Raw genomic sequence first — 22,228 nt, 5'->3', positions numbered from 1 at the left:
TGCCAGATCTCCGGGAGTATACATATAAAATACCCAGGATTTTGTTTGATGTTTTAGGGAAAACATACCCGCAGGCAGGGTTACCAAATTGTAGATTAATACATTTTTCTACAGATTTCCGTTTTTTCCATTTATTCCTTTAAAGTAAACTTATTAAAATTGTTAATTTGTTTACTTGTTTTACTATTCTTACTGTTTGTGTTTTAACCAAATTCCTATCTAATGGTATATGAAGGGTGTGTCACATCAAATTGCATCACGGAAAAAACGCTGTAGAAATTCACCCAGTAGACCGATCCTTTTGAAAATTTTAGACAGTAAAATAAAAACTATTAAACAACTTTTGGCATTTTCTTTTCATTCGTACTTCGAGCCCAAGCCCGTATGCTCGCACCTTCCTCTTTGCCCCGTCCATAAGGTTCTGTACAACGTCAGGTTGTAGTTTTTTTTGAACAGAAATCCATTTTCTCTTGAAGTCCGCCTCCGATTTGAGAACTTTTGGGTTCTTCCGGAGGGCCTGCTTCATAATCGCCCAATATTTCTCTATTGGGCGAAGCTCCGGCGCGTTGGGTGGGTTCATTTCCTTTGGCACGAAGGTGACCCCGTTGGCTTCGTTCCACTCCAACACGTCCTTTGAATAGTGGCACGAAGCGAGATCCGGCCAGAAGATGGTCGGGCTGCTTCAATAGTGGTAGTAAGCGCTTCTGTAGGCACTCCTTAAGGTAAACCTGCCCGTTTACCGTGCCGGTCATCACGAAGGGGGCGCTCCGCTTTCCGCAAGAGCAGATCGCTTGCCACACCATGTACTTTTTGGCAAACTTGGATAGTTTCTGCTTGCGAATCTCCTCCGGAACGCTGAATTTGTCCTCTGCGGAGAAGAACAACAGGCCCGGCAGCTGACGAAAGTCCGCTTTGACGTAGGTTTCGTCGTCCATTACCAGGCAATGCGGCTTCGTCAGCATTTCGGTGTACAGCTTCCGGGCCATGTTTTGCCTTTCGTCGCGGTTAGGAGCCTTCTGAACCTTGTATGTACACAGGCCCTCCCGCTGCTTGGTCCGCTGGACGAATGAACTTGACAAATTCAGCTTATTGGCGACATCCCGGACCGAACTCCTCGGATCACGTCTAAACTGCTTAACTACGCGCTTGTGATCTTTTTCACTGACGGAGCATCCATTTTTGCCGTTCTTCACCTTCCGGTCGATGGTTAGGTTCTCGAAGTATCATTTTAGTACTCTGCTGACCGTGGATTGGACGATTCCCAGCATCTTACCGATGTCCCGATGTGACAACTCCGGATTCTCGAAATGAGTGCGCAGGATTAATTCACGACACTATTTTTCGTTCGACGACATTTTTCCAAATTTACGAAAAATTTACAGTGAAGCATGGCCAACGTGATCTATACACTCTTATCTGATTATAAGCGAAAGCTGAAGATATAATTCCTAAAAATTAAATTTCTACAGCGTTTTTTCCGTGATGCAATTTGATGTGACACACCCTTTAGTATGACATATTGGGTTGGGGAAAAAGAAATGTCGTATATTGTCAACATATGGCAACCCTTAAACATATATTGTGTTGTACTTATCGCATCGGGTCATACTATACGGCTATTTAAAGACGACAATCTGTGCTACAGTGTTGTGATTGTCCTTTTAAGTATAAAGTTATAGCGCGTCAAAGATGGAGTTCACCAAGCAAGAAATTCGCCATATTTTACATTTTCACTATCTGCGAGGTAAAACTGCAACGGAGGTGGCCGAAAAAATCGTGTAGTTTATGGACCCGATACTGTAACGATTCGCACAGCACAGCGTTGGTTTGATCGATTTCGTTCTGGTGTAGTGGATGTCGAAGATACACCCCGTACTGGTAGGCCAATCGTCGTGGAAACCGATAAAATCGTTAAAATCATCCAAGTAGACCGGCATGTGAGCACTCGATCGATTGGCCAGGAACTGGGTATAGACCCTAAAACCGTTTGGAACCATTTGCAGAAGATTGGATTCCAAAAAAGCTGGATGTATGGATGCCACACGAGTTGACGCAAAAAATCTTTTAAACCGAATCAACGCCTGCGATGCACTGCTGAAACGGAACGAACTCGACCCATTTTTGAAGAAGATGGTGACTGGTGATGAAAAGTGGATCACGTACGACGACCTAAAGCGAAAAAAGTCGTGGTCGAACGGTCAGCTTGACCGTTTGAAGCAGGCGATTGACCAGAGACGGCCAGAAATGATCAATAGGAATGGTGTTGTTTTCCACCAGGACAACGCTCCGCCCCACACATTTTTGATGACCCGCCAGAAGCTACGGGAGCTCGGATGGGATGTCCTATTGCACCCACCGTATAGTCCGGACCTGGCTCCAAGTGATTATCATCTCTTCCGGTCCATGCAAAACGCTCTTGGTGATACTGAGTTGGCCTCAGAAGAGGCTTGCGAAAACTGGCTGTCTGAGTTTATTGCAAATAGGGAGGCCCCCTCCCTATAAGGGGGGGGGGGGGATAATGAAGTTGCCTTCTAAATGGCAACAAGTTTGCGAACAAAACGCCACATATTTGACTTAAATTGGATAATTTCGAGTATGTTAAATAAAGCGTCAAATTTCGATCAGAAATAATTTAATTTCTTTTTCCCCAACCCTATATATCGTCTGGAAGATTTTGCGTAATATATATTTGAAATCCCTTTATGTTTTGTTACATTCCTCGTTGAGTGAACCCGTTGTAAAGAAATCGAAGACGTAGTCGTACGTCAAAAGTATTTTGTGTTTCGCAAATGATGCGCTTTTCTTCCTACTGACTTTTTGAAGAAGATTGTTTGGGCTACTGAAAGTAATTTTCAGCTGAAAAACATTACGAGGCATCAGCGAATGCGTAGTTTCTCAACAAATGTTACAAAACTCGGCGGAAAGTATTTACAAACGGCTCCGATCGAGCCATAAGCATCATAACCTTCACAATGGTTTGTTTTAAAAAATGTCTACCTTTCTATTGTAATAATTGAACCAATCCAATTTAGAACAGAAACGGGTTATTTAACACGTAGGAAATGATATTTAGAGTAGTTCACTATCGATCCGTTGGGACCGACGTTGGCCAGACGAAAAGTTCGGTCCCCTATTTCGGACGAGGCTCAAAGTGTTAATGTTCCAAACGCGAATAAAAGTCTCATCATCAATTTCCATCATAGGGACATTCTCATTTATTCGAATTTTGCATGATTACCATGAATTTGGAAGAAAACTATATGAGATTCGACCCTTCCATTACCAACTTGTTTTGTCACTCGTGAATCTTTTTTTTTATCTTTTTTCGCATTGTCCATTAAGAGAGATCATTTAAACTGAACTGCAAAACGATTTTGAAAAATCAGAAAAATAATAAAGGGCACCTCAAATGCCTAATTTTAGTAGGGAACTTCGAAATGTTCATTTTTTATGGTTTTGAGGTGTCAGACTAAAAGAGATTCAAGATTTTTATTTTTTTTTTCAAAAAAGTTCAGCATGTCTTACACAGAAAATTAAAATTTCAGGAACGCTTTTTCATGGTGTTGAACTATCTATTTTCTCTATTTTTTTCCACCACAAATAATTTTTTTTGGAAAAAAAATTATTTGTGGTCTCAGTTATCCCCTAGCTTTCAATAGGATTTTTTAAAGTTAGGTAGCTTTTTCATTAATAATTAATGAAAGTATATTTTCCCGTTGAAATGTTTGTGTGAAAAAAGGCTCTTCCTCACAAAGATGACATGAACAGTCTTTTTGATTTTAATACCTCGGAAAGCATAAAGAATAATCTTTTCAATGTTTCGCATAACAGAAAACATTTGGAGTGCAGAGCAGTATTTTCCATAGAGAGAGAAATACTCTTAACACCTTCTATTTTACCAGAGGTAAGAAATTGTGAATCAGTCGAGCGGTTAAAATGTGAATGAATTTTCCAGAATGATTATATCAGCGAAATGCAAAAATGAGTTAGAAGCATTTTTTTACCTAAATCCTGGCTTCATTGAATTGCTGTATACAATCTGAAAGTCCTCATATTGTTTCGAATGTGTAGGGGTAGGACCAAGTACGGAAAAGTTCATTCGCTCATTTCTCCACACCTAATTATAAATCACTCTTGTATCTGCTTGGAATAATCATGGCGAAGAGAATGCAGCAAGCAATCGTGAGATCGCACGATGAATCATTTTTCGCTCTCATTCGGGACTGAGCGTGAACATAACAAAACAAAGAGTGGGAAACAACATCTTCTTCTTCTTCTTCAATGGCACTAACGTTCCTAGAGGAACTTCGCCGTCTCAACGTAGTATTACTTACGTCATTTTTTATTAGTACTTAGTTGAGATTTCTATGCCAAATAACACGCCTTGAATGCATTCTGAGTGGCAAGCTCTAGAATACGCGTGATCACAGTGCAAGTCGGAGGAAATTTCTTTGACGAAACATTCCCCCGACCAGAACGGGAATCGAACCCGAACACCCGGCATGTTAGTTATGACGCTAACCACTCGGCCAAGGGAGCACAACATTCGATGCATGAATACTCCTTTTGGAAGGATCGCACGAAACAAAATAACGAGTGAGTCAAAATAGACTCAATCTGCGTGTATGTATGATTCTATTTTCCCTTCTACTACTTGTCAGCATTCAAGTGCATTTGTTATCGGCAATGCACTTGAATTTACCATCCCGCTTACCAATAACTTGCGTTAATATGGTCTGTTGCGTTGGCTTAGATCGTTTCATACTAGAAACAAAAAATGTCATTGCAACAATGCGCAGAAAAAAACTCGATTTCAACGATCTACTTATATTTTACTGACGCGATCGAGGCTTCAATGATTGCTATTTGAGTGAAACACGAATGATTTTACAGAGACACTCGTTGGCTCTAGCAAAAGTTTCCAATTTCATTTGATTCTCTCACCATCTAACGTCATTCCGAGGGGAAAATGGGAGAATGCGAAATTCTCTGAGAATAAATGAGCGGAATCGAGACAGTATTTTTCCGTTCAACTCGAGAATGAACTTTGCGAAGATGATAGGTGAATGTTTTCTGTCTCAAATAAAGTGAGACATAAATGGAGAATAGAAGGGTGTTGTTGAACGAATTTCGATGCGATTTTGCCCATACCTGGGTAGGACTATATCCCAAATTAATTTTTGGCACATGCTTTGGCATAACCATACATTCAATGAAGTGCACCCGTGGCCGAGTGGTTAGCGTCTCACATTATCATGCCGGGTGTTCGGGTTCGATTCCCGTTCTGGCCGGGGGATTTTTCGTCAAAGAAATTTCCTTCGACTTGCACTGTGGTCATGCGTATTCAAGAGATGTCTTGAAACACACTCTAATACAGAAAAAAAAGATGTCTGGTCCCACACATACAAACATTTTCAAGCTTTTGAAAAATACACAAATACATTTTACCCTTCAGAAAACGAAAAAGCATTTTTTTCTGCCGAAGACCTCTCCAACCTCAACCAGGTAAACTTCGTCAAAGTTCGAACATATTCCTTTCAAATATAGAGTAATCAAGCAAACCCAAACTTCAGATGATTTTTTTTTAAACAAATATAAGGTCAGACATTGATATCAACAAAAATGTTATGAACATCAATAAGAAATCAACGATATTATTAACTCCCGACTTATCAATATAGTTTCAGTTAAATTTATGTATGATTCAAATTTAGTTTTGATTGAAAAAAATTAACACATGGTAGTGAGAAATACATTCTTTCAAAGCGGCATGATCCTACTTACACATTTTTGCTTTGTATATTGAGCAGAAATATCGAAAAAAAAAATCCGTATTTCAAAACTTTTTCAAATGTCTAAAATATTTTTGTTGTCAATTATATGTCAAATTGAATTAACTTTATTATTTAGCTTTCATTTCATTCCTAAAAATTCTAATAAGACATTTTACTACAGAAATATATTCGTATTTTATTATTATTTTCACTTTTCACTATTATATTTTTTATTTTTTAAATTCTCTTTTACGTTGTTGGATATTTTACTCGAAGGGGAATGGAAACCTCAAAGTTGTTCTAATATCATCATTTTATAAGCTATTAACAACAATATCACACATAAAACAAATATAAAGGCCATAAGGAGCATTCGAGAAGGTCAAATTAGGAAAACTTGAAACGCTAAAAAAATTTCTGTAAACATTACAACTTACTGCAATATATGCAAAAAAAAAACAGATTTTCTATGAAACTAAAAAATAGAACTTCTTTTTGAAGTGAAGGCAATAAATTAATCATATACAAAATTTATTGGAGATTTAAAAACTATCTTCCGATTTACGGCGCGATCATTATTTATTGAGTTATTTATCATAAAATTTCACAAGGTCACTCGAATGTTTTTTATTTGGATGGAAAATTTACCCGAATGGTAAAAAATCCTGAATGAGAAAGAAAGAAATATTTGCAAAAGGGTTTAAATTTTGGTAATTGCTCTCATCAGTTGAACATAACCGGACTTTTTTAATTTTTGCATTGAAATATGAATGATATATTTCAAAGCACAGATTAACCGGGCAAACGTATGCCGTCCGACGCTCGCTAGCGTTCGGTCGAACATATCCAAAAGATCGTCTTCTATGTTTCAAACTAACCGGGCAATCAATGGAACAAAGGTTTGTTTGCGGGAGGCCGCGGCATCCAACGGCGGGTCGGCGGTCGACTGGGACTGCACTAAATTGGCGGCTTGGGGCCGCCTCGGTTTCTTATCCTCATTAGATGGAGACTTCGTCCCCATTACATTGACCTCAGAATAAATTTCAATACAAAAAAATAAAATTCATAAAACAAATTGCGATTCGGTGGCGTTAATATGTAAGTACCTTTTTTTCTTACCAATTCTTTTCACATTTCTAAGTCATTTATGCTTGACATTTTTCATGTTAAAATAACCTGATTAATTTTCGAAAAAAAAAATTATCTCTTAGCCTTGAAGAGCAATACGGAGAAGAAAGAAAACGGTATTTTAATTGTGCTTACACTAATTTCTAAAAATGAATCAGATAAGAATCTCGCATCATTTTTAAATTTCTTCATTACAATTTTTCATTTTACTGTGTATTTTTGTTACTCTCTCATGTTGTATTGATTAAGTCTTATTTATTATCAGGAGACTCGACAAAACTCATAGCCTATTTGTCGAATTTTTCGAATTTTTTATTCGGGTAAACGTTGCATTAGGATAAATGTCGCATTTAGGTAAATGTACATTCGGGTGAATGTTGCACTCGGGTTATGTTTCATTCTGGGAAATGTCATTCGGGTATTTGTTACATTCGGGTAATTGTGCTTCGGGCAAACGTGCTTCGGATGAAAGTTACACAACCACTAAAATTATAGAAAGACAGAAGAGAATACTATAGAATGTCTATTTCACCATCTCTGAGGCAGCATACGTCAGGAAGTTCTTCCCTGAAAAGTTGTTGTGATTATGAACCTGGCACACTTAAGACTTTTTTTAAAAGTTCGTCAAGTAAACAAATATGAAAACGAAAGTTACGAATCGTTCATTCTGAGACTCGCGTAGGATTTGGTACTTTTGGTTTCGATTTTACTCCAAAATTTAAAAAATCGGCTAGAAAAAACGACTGAACGTATCAATATGAAACGTTCACAGATGTTTAGGAAATATACTACGTTAAAAATTTGTCAAACACATTAACTGATTTTCCAAACATCGTTGGTGGGTTGAGTTTGGGACTAAGAATGGGAGCACAAAAAAATATATAAGTTAGTTGGTAAGCAAAGAAACAATTTCCACTCAGTATATCGATAACCTAGACACCGTGATGGTTAATAATCCCATAAAATGTCAGACTACAAATATTGACACTATAGAGAACGTCGAGTTGAATGCTTAAAATGAAAAATCAGTAGAAATTAATGAACTCGAAAAATCAACGAATTTCATACAAAAATAACAATCTGGCATCTCTGTTTATGAACCCATCCCAGAAGACAGAAAACGTACGTTGGAATTCCAACGATTTCCGAAGCAAATATTTCGAATCGTAGTTCTACTCCAAAGGCATTAAGGCTACTCCCCGCTTCACAGATTCCTCCTTCCTCCGGTAGATGAAAACCTTCAAGTGGTCCGATTGCAGTTAACAAAAAATCCAATTTCGGGAATGTCTGTGCACGCCCCCGGCTGAGCTCTGGTAACCAAGGCAGTTTTTCTCCAATGTTGGCTCGCCTGTTTTTTTAAATTCATACCATCTGTGTGTGTCAGAGCTTGTTGCACTCGCCGATCGGCATCATCACACCGCTTGTTTAGGAATCAGATTTCCCAATGGCAAATATTTTCAATCATTTCAACGAGTGTCGAGACCGTTTTTTTTGCTATTGCATCCACCCGCTCGGACGCTGTTGCTTCGCTCGCGGCGGGCGATTTTGAAATTGATTCGTCCCGAAGCAGACCCTCAACTCCCCAACGTGGTGGTCAATTGGGAAAACAGATCTCCAGGAGATGTGTGTCTGTGTGTGTCGGCAAAATCAATGAAATGCAAAATGATGAAATTGAAATCAATTACGAAATGATTTGATTAGTGTATGGAACCGAGCGCAGCTGAACTGGAGCGTGAAAAAGCGTCCCAGGAGGAGGAGGAGAACGACTCACATGGACACAGGCACACACACAGAGTGGCCCACCACCTTCCAGCTCTCCACGTCGCATTCCATTGCAAAACGTCCTGATTGAAGGATTTTTCACTCGCTCATCCCGGAAGCCGAAATAAATCAATGTTGCATGGGTGGTTGTATTACGGTTGTAGAGGAACATATCCCCGCAGCAATGCTGCTGTAAAATCAGGAGCGAAAGTGAAACCATTTCAACTCCTCCACAGTGGTCTCCATAGCGATCGATCGGTCAAAACCTGGAACTTTTATAGCTGCCCTGCCCCCGAATGTTTGGGGGGGGGGGGTTAAAGAATCCCCTTGAAAACGATGCTGCCGGTATGTTCTGTGAGCAAACACGGTTGTCATGGTTGAATCACTGCGGAGGGAGGGAAACGAGTGAAACCGAAAATATTCCTGCTTTTGTCCTGCTCCGCCGGAAACATACAGTGAGGTAATAAATCCATAACGAATTATTGGTTGCCTGAGTTGCTTCGAGAAAGGGACGAGTGCTAATTTAGTGCTAGTTTCGGAACCCATGTCAGTCGAATGCTCCCAAAGATAATGAATGATAATGAACATGAAATTGGGATTACTTGAAAGCTATGTCCATTCAAATTTCACGGAAAACACGAAACGTTTTCATTCGACTTCATGATTGGAAACAAAAAATTCGTGATGACTTCACTAATTTGAACGAATAGAACATTTATGAGTTCCAAGACATAATTCATAGCATCCGCACACTACCTTGCTAGATCTTTCCGCATTGAGAACTGGAAAACAGTGAAATAAATTCAGAAAAGGGAATTTTAGACGTCTTTTTTCCACAGTTTGTTTCTTCAAACGTTTTTATTTTCGGCAAAGGATTGACGATGAGTAAAATGCCATGCAAATCCCAAAGTAGGAGGCCCGATAGTTGCACTATCCTTGTTCACTCTGCTGATTGCTCTGCTCACATATATAATTGTTCAAAAATGCTGACGAATTTTGTATGGGATTGAGGTCCAATTTTGCACCACTTTTGACACTAATGTAATAATGTAATGTAATAATTTTAAAACATTTTTTTGTGCGACATGCAAAATATGCAGAAAAAAATATTTATTACATTATTTATCAAATGATCTGTAGTACAACATATTGTAAAACCATACGGCATAACACATCGAAACTATTGTCGCAAAGTTTTTCCATAGCAATTTATTGTATTTTTTTCAAAAACAGTGTATGAGCTAAAAAGTGATTCACTAGTTTAAATCTAATTATTCACTGTCGTTCTGTATAAATTGTTTTCTGTCGATTCACTTGAGCGCATATTTTAGAGTTGATATTTTCGGTTGATAATTGTATGCATTTACTTTCTTCTTAATGCTCCCCGAAATCAATATCGCGAGGCTCCTTTTTCAATGCCCTTTCTCTATACTGATAACATGTGACATGGTGACACATTTTTTTTCTTCGATACCACTATTTCAGTTTCAAGATCAGGAATCATGAACAAGTTTGACGGAGAAATTTCGTATTCATGAGTTACAGCACATCTATTTGCTGATTGTGGATGATGAAACATGTTGACAAGACTCAAAATGTCAAAATTTACATCTTTCAATGTAAAACAATGTCTTGCTCAGAATTTCTGAACTTAGCATTATTGTTATTTCTTTTGTTTCTCGGTAGATCAGATAGTTATTTCGAATTATTCCATGGTTCATTGTTTGATCAATAGATATAGAGCAAATTTCATCCCCTCAATGGTGCTCAGTATAGTTATTATATGGTAGATACTAGCTGACCCGGCAAAAGTTGTTCTGTCATTTAAATTATTTCTAGTGAATATTTTGGGTGTTAAATGAAACATCTATAATGTATTGTAGACGTGTTTGAATGTTTTCACGATGTATTTCATAATTGGAACTGATATGCTTAATCTCTTAAAAGTTAAACTCAAGGTGAAAATGTAATATATTTTTGTCGTAAAGTAAAAAAATGGAATGAAGAAAATAAATATAAATTTCGTAAGATTGTTGTCTCGGTGGAAAATAAGCGCTTGCCGTTTTCACATTGAATCTGGCAATAATTGTCTGTGAATCTGTGGATGATTGTCTGCCATTGTCAGTATTTTTTAGTTGATATATTGGACATCAGGGTACGCTTGTGTTCGTGTCGTTGGTGAACTTTGTACTTTAAAGCCTTGTACTTGTTACATCCGCCATGCAAGGTGTTAAAAGTCCACCATCCACGCATGAACCATGTTTGTGGTAACAATATCAAACAGTCACCCATATCCCAAAATCCGATTGGTTTGAAACTTTTCTTATAGCCGTTCCTCTCAAATTCAATCGTTCTATGTACCTTGCTTTGCCGCAAAACAAACGTCAAAATGATTCTTCCATATTTGTGGAGCAATTTACTCTCTATAAGATTGGCAGACCCAGATGGATGTCGTTTGAATACACAGAAGACACAGTCCTGACCTTCACTTAACTTTTCTTTTCTATGAAATTCCTTGCATTTCCACCAAAACTTTATCAATGATATAAAGTTATCAACAGACACGATTTTCGTTCAAGATTTTCCCCACTTGCAGAGAATGTATTACCGTTTTACATATAACACATTTGATATGTAGAGCTAATTTTTCATTTTAAATTTTCGTTTCAAAAGCGTGTTTATCCCACCCGAAAATCAGAGTGCGAAATCGAAATTTTTAAGTGATTTTGAAAACGCTGCAATTTCATGAAAAACCAACGCATGAAGATGTGTTACACGTCATTTTAAAACTTTTAGTTTCAGAAAATGATGAAATTCTTAAATATTGTGTGTTGGTAATAGATAAAACTATTGGAGTTTTTAAAGTTTTTAAAGATTTATACAGAAGGATTAACACATTAATTTCTCAGTCAAGTCAATGGTAAATCCGATTAACCTTATCAATCAGTATTCATTTGATTCCAAGAACGCTCCTGTAAGATATTTTACTACAAAGAAAAGAGCACATAGAATGAAAACAATAAGTGATGCGATTATTTCTGAATTGGAAGGCAGTTTTGAAAATTGCTTGAACGAAAAAAAATTGTTGGAATTTTCTACAATCGTGCCAAAATAAGTATTTTGTAGGTATTAAGAAATTCCACTGTTATTTTAAAAATACTGCAGTAAGTACTAATGTTAGAATATGAATTTTTAGCCTAGTGTATCCTCAAAATCTCTGTGAATCTTTCATAATGATACGATAAGCCATTTTTCTTATCCAACGGTCGATTTTTTGAATAAATTAGTGGAACTCTTCATCGTAAATTTTACCACAATTTCAAAGTGCTATGCGTACCCTTGGGATGAAAAATTCGTAACTTTCGTTTTCATGCACACATTTTCACGTTTTCGGAAACACTTCTTTTGTATTGAGCGTAAAAGTTAGTTCTTTGAAAATTTTAACAGTGTTGATGTTTTTTGAACACTTAACGACGGTGGCTTGCATCTTAAGTAAGGTTCTTTGCACGTTGACAAGGTTCATATGAAACTGTCATTTGTTATGTTATGTTGTTTATGTTATGTTATTTTTCATGAGATAAACAATTGAGTAATAGTGAAAAGCGTTATCTAAACGCACAAACTGCCACGTTTTGATTGGCTCGATTTACGGTTTCCCTAACACAGACTTCCAAACTAAGGAGCCTCAGGAAATCGGCATTGCAAATACATGCAAGTTGGTGTACTTCTGTTCCTACCGAAATGTGAATATAAGAAATCGGGATTTTCGAAAAAACAAAAATTTGATGCCAAATGTCATAAAATTGCACGATAATATACCCTTTGCAAAATTTTAGCTCATTCGAACTTTATTTATTAACGGCTGTGACACTAATAAATGAAGTTCGTTGAGTTTTTTTGAAAAACGAAAGATCACCGAAAATCGGGGATTTCAGAAAAAAAATGGTTGCTGCCAATGTCTTATCTTATTTTCTTATCTTATTTTGTAAAAAAAAAATTATTTGCGCTTGGGCGATCTCGATGTGTCATTAAATTTTAAGACATTAGGCATCAAAAAAAATTTTGATAACACCGATTTCCGATTATTTTTCGGTTTTCAAAAAACTCAAATTTTAACGTCTGCAACTCTAATTAATGATGTTCGTATGAGCTAATATTTTGCCTAGGATATATTATCGTGCAATTCAATATTTCGCAACAACTTCCGAATGAAAAATCGAGATAATTATTATTATTGGCACTTAAAACCATACGTTTCGTCTCGTATTCCGAAAAAAAAACTCCCAGAGTGTCGATTTTTTACGAAATTTTTTTTTCGAGATGACACTACACCCAAACTAGCGTTGGCAGAAAAGATGCCATTTCCTGTGCATGAGAGTCAAATGCGCAAATAATGAGCTATTTTGAAAGCTTGAAAATGGTTTGTATGTATACGTGCAGACATCTCCTTCAGTTTTCTTTTCTCATTTCATTTGGGTTTGTGCCAAAAAAAAAGTCCATACGACGTCAATGGGGATTGAACCTAGGCTGGCTGGAATGCAAAGCTATTTTACACGACCACGCTATCCACATGGCTAATGGTGCTTAAGAAGTTGTTCAGCAGATACGTGATAATATTGCACCTGATTTTAAAGTGAAGTTGGGTGTTTTCTAAGAGTAAAAAGAGTAAAAAAAGAGTAAAAAAGTAAGTATCTATCTCGGTCTGGGCCGTGTATGTGGCAAAGCATGCGGAAAGCTTATTTGTATTTTGTTTCGCTCGCTCGTATTAATCTTATATTGCTGTACCAGGTATATTATACAAATGCTTACCAGTATTTGTGAGTCATTTTCTGTTATGTCTCATTTAATGTCATAAATTGGGATGACAAAACATGAGCTGAAAATCAATTTTGGATGTAGATCTCGACGTTTCATGCAATTTTAAGACATTTGGCATCATTTTTTTTTTTCGAAAACCCCGATTTCCCCCTTGGGTAATTTTTCGATTTTCAAAAAACTCAAACTTTGACCGCTTTGTGCCAGTTTCCCTTAAGTTCGATTGAGCTGATATTTTGCATAGGGTGTTTTTTTGAGGTGGTAAACATTCTGTATAGGGTAACTTTGTGAAACTTTAGGGTCGATTTTTTCCCATACATTCTTTGGCACCCTAATCGGCAATCATTATAACTGTGATCACACAAAATTGAATGCAACAAATAGAAAGAAACACAAATATTTTATTGAAACATATTCATAAATCATTTAAAATGAATACCAGCGCCATACACGATACACAATTCATTTATTAATGTTTTCGTTCAGACATGTTTGCATGAATATGTGTATAAAGTGAACAATTTTCAATCTAGAATAGTAGCACGTTCGTCCTTGAGCTTTGGATTAGATCTCCTCCTGTTTTGTTCCATTTTCTTCCATTCACACTCTTCAAATCTAGCTCTTTTTGTTTCTTCCCGTTGAGTTTTCGCCTCCTGACGTTCCAATGTCTTTCTTTTTATTTGTTGCTCTTCTTCTATTTTCAATTGTTCTTCCTTGCGAATTTCTTCGAGACGTTGCCCAGTTGTAAGGATAGATTGGTTATTTTTGTTTAGTTTCGGTGTCTGCAATTGCGACGGGGTGTGGGTGGAAGTTTAAACACATGAGAAAGTCTACGTCTTACAGTTGTTTCTTGTTGCATATCATCAACATGCATGTAGCATATCATTAACAAGAACAGGATTATTGTGTAGCTTTTTCTACAAAAAATGAAATATTGTCATTTTTTTTCACACTAGAACAACTTACTACAAACTTGCAATTTTTTAAATTCGTTGCCGTATAATTTTCGAGGCAACCCAACTGAGCCAAATCATCTGTCTCTTTTCCTGTGATATTAAGTTCACTCAAATAAATACTTTTCTCGTTGTCTGCTGAAACCAAACACATTCATTTTTAGCAAAATGCGTATCATTTGATATCGAATATCTGGATTCATAGCAAGCTTATTTTTGAGCTGTGGACTAGATTTCTTCGTGTTTGGTTTCTTTTTCTTCTGGTCAAGTCCTTCGATCCTAGCTCTTTTTACTTCTTCCGTTTATTTTTGTGCCTTGCAATGTCTTCCATTTTGTTGTTTTTTCACTTTCTTCTCTTCTCCTTCTTCTTTTCCATCTTCTTATTCTTCTTCTTTTACATCATTCAGAAATCAGAACTGTTGAAGCGCTTTATTTAAAAAAAAGTTGATCGGTCTAAGCCTAGGGGCATGGACGGGATCTTGACATAGGACTGTGTAGTAATTACATCTATTCTAATACATCAAATGGATGCCGCGGAAAAACCGTTTCCTGTATGTGCTTGTATCCTTTAAATGGGTTGGATGACATAACGTGGTAGAATTCGGTACCGCATTCTGTTCAAAAATGTACACAAAAATACCAATAAAGCCATTACTGCCCTTTTCTTCTGTTTATTCAATCATACAGAAGAAGACAAAGAGTCATCATGTGTCATTTTTAAACACAAGTCTAAATAGTTAAGAGCTACATAAATATAAGACTGAGTCAAATCAATCTATGACTACAAAAATGTATTATAGATAAAAATAGCATTATCTCCTTCGTTACCACGTTGTCCGGAAAATTGTTTGTAATAACTTTATAGCCCTGTAAGATCGCGACTTCTCAGGCTATCATAACCTGATTTACGTGGGTATACCCTTTTGATCTTCTAAATCATTTATTGCATTTTTACATAACCAAACAACATACTCGATATTATGACATCCTGGACCACAATTACACAAATTGTTAGTAGTGAGACCTTCACGATAAATATAAATTGAGCACAAATTGATTGGACAACATACAATATAATATAAAATGAATACCTATTATCGGTAAATGGAGACTAATTCATTTTACGCATCAACTCACATCATGAGCTAACGTCCAAATTCAGGCAAAAAGATTGCTCGTTGCGTCGGGGAGGAAGCGGGTGGATAGTGCAATCGAAGGAAAACATACCCAATTAAATCGTCAAATTGTTAACTTTTTTTACTATATTCACTGTTCATGTTTCAAGCAAAAAAAAAAAATGTGAATAAATTTTCGGTCTAATGATATATAACACAGCATATGTCGCAATAACCATTTTGAGTAATATGCGTTTGAAAACTCTTAATAAATCGTTACATTTTTCGTAGAGTGACCCCCCTGTAAAGAAATTAAAGACATAGTCCTATGTCAAAAAATGTCATTTTTCCCATACCTGGTCACCTCACAACGAACTGAGTATTTTTTATATTCAATTTCGTATCTTTTTCCAATTGTTTTTCCAAACTCTACTACCATCATAAGTAGTAAACTAAAAAAAAAAAGTAAACTCTACTACCATCGGATGGTTACTCTAGCAGGTTCTGATGTGCTAAACGTGAATGATTCGGCAATTGCTGCGTAAATCGCGAAAATAACTTATCAGCTTAAATCGATTCTCTTCATTGAAGTTCTTTTTCGATAACCATGGCCTTGCAGACAGATTTTGCGCCACATAATCTGATAAACGAGAATCCGCTCTACACTCCTAATATCGAGAATGCTTTTACTGCTGAGTTTTTAACGAAAGAGAATGTTGATGATGAGAGTCGATCAGATAGGCAGATAGGTCATTTTCGCAAGCTACGCGATAATGATGGTTGTCAAAGTACATAGACGATGAAGATCTAACGATGAGATTCCATACCGCAAAACCTATAATAGTCGATGTTTTGCCAATAGCAATATCCGACAGCCGGATATTCGGCTCTTTTTTTTAGCAAATACGAAACTAAGAAAAACTACAAGGATTACATTTTAGGGAGAAATACACACATTTTTTGCAAAGAAATAACGAATGAAGATTATTTTTTCCGTTCGAAATCAATATCCTTCAATAGAGAATAAAGGTTTTCTACAAAGGATCTTGAATTGTTTTTTTTCTGATGAGGATTTTTTACCACAATGATAAGATTTTTGTGGATATCTTGAATTGGTTTCAATACTGGACATTGAAGATAAATATGCAAAGAACATCAACCAATTAATTGTATTAAAGATTAAAAAGCTGAGAGCATCAGGGATAATAATCTAAGAGAGGCTACATTTACTTCACTTCAAATCAAAAAAGAAAACCATTAAGCGTATTCAAAATATTACAAGTCAATCGCAATCACGTTCCTTGTATTTAATGGTCATTAAACTCTAAGAAGTACTCTCAACTGGCAAGTTTTGCTTATCTTTCAGCTCTTTTCAGTAGTGGTCACAGCGAAATACTTTGTGCCCATGCGTCTAGAATGTGTTTAAATCAAAACAGCCGCTTTACTGTATAAAAATCGCATTATTTCGATCACATAATTTTTATAACAACGCTAAGGAGACAGCATCAATGGGACACACTATTTTCAAACTACATTTTTCTACAAAAGAAATATGTTTCGCATGGAATCATGTACCGGAATCGACAAAGAACAGCTTTCTGATGTTCAAAAATCCTTTTGAGGACATTTAAAACAAAACATGTCTTCCAAACTAATAAAAAAAGCTCACGCATATAATCATATATTGGTACTATTGCCATAATTGGTACTTCTACATACTTCACAGGTTACATCAATTCCGATATAGATTTGCTGTTGTTGTTGAAGCTAACCAAAGTATGTCACCTCATTGGACTTGTCCATAGAACAGATTTCAAAGCATATCTTTTTTGGTTTCTGAAGACTGTAATCCTCTCTAGCTGCAGAGTCCTTTGTACCGTTTAGCGACAGTCTGACAGACTGTCCCTAACGGAATGACATTTCTTTCGTACTCCAATCGAAGCAACTCGATGCATTAGTCAAAAAAAAAAGACACCGTAGCACTCCAGCAAAGCTGCACTAATTTCATCACACAGACTGTGCAAATGTCTCAACCAGTCGTACCCCCAAAGCGAACCATCCATTTATCAGCTCATTTGAGTCCCAATTCACACTGCCACAATACAAAAGCTCACCCCCCGCACCGGATACTCTCATTTAATTAGACCGAAAGGAAGAGGCAGCAAAATGCTTCCGCAAGTCCGGAACGATCTTTCAAGTCAGACCTTAAGAAATCCTTTTCCCAGACTGCCACCGAGATATTGGACGGTTGCGCTCACACAGGCTAAATGAAAAACCGGTGGTAAACCGTAGCAAAAACTGGGAAGGAAGAAGCTCAGTGCGAGGATACAGAAACTGTGGAGAAGAGCTAAGACACCGGCAGGAAGTTACCGGAGGTTTGGACGGAGAGCGCTGTATGAAGGGGGCTCTGAAGGAAAATCTCATTTAGGAACATGTTCCTGTTCATGTCGTTTAGGGTGCTCAGGAGTGAGAGCGGTTGTCGCGGTAATGTTTGCTCACGTGTTCCAGCATGAAGCAGCAACTCCGGCGAGCGGAGCGCTTTGTGAATAAGAAGTTAATATAGAAGCAGGAACGCAAAATCACGACTGCGGGGTTGAGCAGGTCTTCGGAGGGGGGACGGAAGTTCCCGGATGCCCCGGATGTGAGATGCGAGATGGGTGCTCACGGCACGCGGAGAAGGGAAGTAGACTAACCAACAAAGCTTGTGCAGAAACGAACGGAAGATAAAACACTGTAATTTGGGTTGTATTCATTTCCACCGAAGAAAAGGCACTCGCTCACACCGACACTTCCATTCATGCACACACATATCCAACAACAACAACAACAACAACAACAACAACCATGCAAACACACAGTATCAAGGTTAAATGGAAAACAATTTCATTATTTTTCCTGAAGGATTTGTTTATGTGTGCAGGGGTTTCCTGTTCTTTTTGAACTTTGCCTGTTCGCACTCCTCAGTGCAAACAGTTTCCGAGTCGACGCTTCCCGGGTAAGGATTCAAATTCAAGCGCAAAAGATGAAATGAGATAATTAATTTTATTCATTTCGCTCGCTGTTTTGTTGTGCATTCAAAGCATTGAATAGGGAAAAAAGGATGAGCTGTGTGTTCAGTTGGGAAGAAAGGTCAAACTTCGTGAATGGAATACGTAAAGCACGTGACAAATGGAAGAACTTTGGTGCGGCGCTTTTACCCGTTCAATCGAAAATATTGTCTTCAACCAGGTGGGGTGGTCACAATCGTGATCTGATTAACTTATTGGCTCAGCCCTGGATCTGACCACGGTACAGAGATTGAATTTCGTTGAGAACCAATCTAATTTTACACCTATCGACAATGATTACGTTCATACGAACTTCGACTCCACCACCAAAATCAAGTGTATTACTGCTCGCGAAGATTATTGTTGGCATAATTTACTTTGTTTTGAACGAACCCGGGGGATTACAGTCTGTGAACCTGTGAAATACGAAACAAAACAAGCGTGTTGCTGCCATTGTTCGGAATCCGCTTTGCTCTCTAAGCTCTCGAAAAAAAACTGTGATCTTTAATATTTCAGCGGAAAAACTTGACTCCCGCGTTCGAGATTCGGAATGAAAAACAAACACACCACTCAGCGGAAACCCTGTCGGGTGCTGTACTCTTTTATGCTCGTTCAAATCTCTTTCAATAACAATATACGTTCCACACATTCCCCTTAAGTTCGGCTTCTACCCGGGTGACAGGAGCAACAACAAAAAAACGAACCATCGCTTCTGTGTGTTTGGATCTGGAAAACCGGTTCGCTGAAAATCCACTACATTTCTCGCATACTTGATTTGGGAAAAAATATATTTTCCGCAAGTCACCACCCCTGCACCCACACACACCCATACCCAGCGTCGAGCAGATTGTTTTCCTTCCATTTAAGCCCTTCCTATCAACAAAAGTAGCGACATAGAGTGCTCTCCCATTGACAAAATGCAATTCTTTGTACCGCCGCCACCGACCGCTAAACCTTCAGCCATCCGACGAACCCTTCCCGATTCAATTGGTGGGTATTATTTTTCATAGGAAAACTACGCTCTGAGCTCTTGCCATGTTTTATGCGGCGGGGCTTACTGCAGCCCACCACCGGCCACGGTTGCACTCATCGACAACATATTGTGCGCCACAAGTTCACATGTTATTCGGTTTGTTGCACCCAGCAGTTGCAGCGCACGGAGAGAAATAAGCACTCACGATAGGGTTTCCTGCAGAAAGTGGCCGTAGTTTGAAAGGGACTTAGATGATTGATTGATGATTGAATATAATGTATGGATTAATGTTGTACAGTATTACAAGTTTCTCCATTGTTCACGATATTTGAGTACTTCACTCATATTCCGAGAGAACAGTTTTCGTTATGTTATTAGAACCTCAACTTCAAAAGGATAAAAATAAATTTCAACCGAAGCTCGACGTTTACCTGAAAAAAAAAATCATGGAGATCAAACATTAGAACTTAACGTGTGAGGAAAAAATTAGAACAACTTTTGTATTTTTGCTTATGAAGCACAAATTGAAAAACTTTTCCCAAAAATTTGTAATGTACACTAACGACTTTCAAAGTACATATAGTAGAGATGAAACGGATATCCGGTAACTGTTCGGTATTCGGCATATCCGACCGGATACCGGATATTTGAAAAAAAAAATATTACCATTATATAAATTATAACACAATAGCATATAAACATCATTCACACGTGATTGTACATAAGGTGTGATTACTGACATGTCAAAATTGTTATTAAAATTGAATTATTATCAACTCATACCTTCAACAATTTATTCAGCTCCATAGCTTTCGTTTCGTTTAACAGGTGTGGAAGACGGCAATGAGCAATGATTTTTGTATAATCATTTTGATTTTTTGTCTGTCTGTTTATGTTTCGAGAACTTCTAAAAAGTTTGACCTGCACCTCGGGTCTAAGAAGGTTGCAATCAGCTAATTTTGATCATCTTCTAAGAAGTTAAAACGACTTCTCCAGCGTTTAAAAATGCTCTCGTACGAAGTAAGTTCGGTGTTCTTTTTGCAGTTTTTCAAATACTTTTTTTTAGAGTCAATTTTTGATGAAAAAAAATCTGTGGGCCATCTGACATTCTCAAGTACCGTAACCCGGGGCAAATTGATTACAATTTTCAGAAAAATGTGAATATTTCCGAAAGTTTTTGTTAGGTGTATACCGAATTATTTTTAAAATCAGTACTGGTGCTACCACAAAACCACAAAACGTTATGGAAAGCGTTGTCCAAAACAAATCTTTGAGCGTTGATTTGGAAAACTTTTAGCGTAAAATTTCAAAATGTAGCTTCGGGGTAAATATGATCAATCTATGTTTCTCAGGATTTTCTAGTGTCATATGCACAAAAATGTATAGAAAATCAATTTTTTCTTCACCTGCGGTCATAACTTAATTGCATCCACCTAAAGGTGTTTTCATGCCTTTCCATAACTCGATTAAAACAATGATCGGAGACCACTCGTATCATCCTAATGTGGCCAAAAACCCCTTGAAATGGTCACCAATGAGCTAGTTGTGAAAAACCAAGACGTTCAATATGTCGCATGATGGGATTCGGTGCTGGTCTTTCATGGTGCTGTTTTGTAAAATGGTTTTTACTCACTTGTTTGAATAGCAATCAAAAGTATTTGATTACTTATTCGGCTAGAAGTGAATTAATATGTTTAGCATCTATAAATATTGTTTTGATGTGTTGAAAATATGTTTCTTTGCAATAGTTAAAAATGAAAACGAAAGTGCTGTTCAGAAAAATATGATTTTTTTTATGCAATCTAATAAGTGATTCGTTGAGAGTTATTGACAAAAATACCAGATGATTATTGAACATGTCAGATTAAAAAAGTTTAAAATTAAAATGCATAATACCTCTAAACATTTATGTTTGTATTCAGTAATACGTTTGATCATTTTCACCCCGGTGATCAATTTACTCCCGAATGACGGTACCTCACTTTGATTCAAACACCCGTTTGATAAACTTCTCGAGAGTTTTTTGAATTCAAAAATACATCTATTGCGTCAATGTATTTTAGTTGTGTGCTTTGTTCGTCATACCACGGTCCGGCTTAGGATACTTTGTAAGCACTCAGCTGGGAAGTTCTACCTTATGCCGCTTACTTGACAGATTTGAGGTCTTTTTCAATTATCACTCGTTTGCGTTTGATAGATCGCATCACCTGGTCCCTATTACATAATCCGCCTAATAATATTAGTTACAAGTTACAAGTTGAAAGTTGCATAAAAATCATACATCGGACTAACTATATTAGTACTTGTTTTACTATTAACGCTGCATTGTTTTATTAGTAACGCTTCATTTATCTGTCAAAGTTACAGTTTGTTTATGGATATTATGGATTTTTCCACTGTTCAAATGCGGATTCCCTGACATAGCCCAGTATAATCGCATTGGCTTTCTTGCCCAATGTAAGGTTTTACTCAATTGTTGGCGTGACTTGGGTGCGCCTACACGATTTGAAAGTTCGATGTAATGGGCACCTTACACGATCAAAGTTATTGACAATAATTGTCTTCAATATCGTGACAGCTAGACTTTCGACACCCGATCTAACATCAATCAATATTTTGCCACCTTACACGGTCAATATCGCTCTAATTTCCTCTTCATCAA

At 37.3% G+C, this 22,228-nt stretch overlaps 1 protein-coding gene across 19 annotated transcripts in view; it reads right to left on the bottom strand.

The window, feature by feature from the left end:
• LOC129768064 (CUGBP Elav-like family member 4) overlaps positions 1 to 22,228 on the bottom strand; it is a 1,369,849-nt gene that overhangs the window by 126,184 nt on the left and 1,221,437 nt on the right. The window lies entirely within an intron of this gene.

This window comes from Toxorhynchites rutilus, chromosome 2, assembly GCF_029784135.1.
Source record: "Toxorhynchites rutilus septentrionalis strain SRP chromosome 2, ASM2978413v1, whole genome shotgun sequence".
Lineage (NCBI taxonomy): Eukaryota > Metazoa > Arthropoda > Insecta > Diptera > Culicidae > Toxorhynchites > Toxorhynchites rutilus.
This window is presented reverse-complemented; position numbering and strand designations above follow the sequence as displayed.